Genomic DNA, 355 nt, shown 5'->3' with positions numbered 1-355 from the left:
AAGACACTTACTCCTTGGAAGGAAAGTTATGACCAACCTAGACAGCATATTCGAAAGCAGAGACATTACTTTGCCAACAAAGGTCCATCTAGTCAAGGCTATGGTTTTTCCAGTGGTCATGTATGGATGTGAGAGTTGGACTATGAAGAAAGCTGAGTGCTGAAGAATTGATGCTTTTGAACTGTGGTGTTGGAGAAGACTCTTGAGAGTCCCTTGGACTGCAAGGAGATCCAACCAGTCCATCCTAAAGGAGATCAGTCCTGGGTGTTCTTTGGAAGGAATGATGCTAAAGCTGAAACTCCAGTACTTTGGCCACCTCCTGCGAAGAGTTGACTCACTGGAAAAGACTCTGATG

Source organism: Bison bison, unplaced genomic scaffold, assembly GCF_000754665.1.
Source record: "Bison bison bison isolate TAMUID 2011002044 unplaced genomic scaffold, Bison_UMD1.0 scf7180017864383, whole genome shotgun sequence".
NCBI lineage: Eukaryota > Metazoa > Chordata > Mammalia > Artiodactyla > Bovidae > Bison > Bison bison.
The sequence above is the reverse complement of the archived record's forward strand: the minus strand, read 5'-3'. Positions refer to the sequence as shown.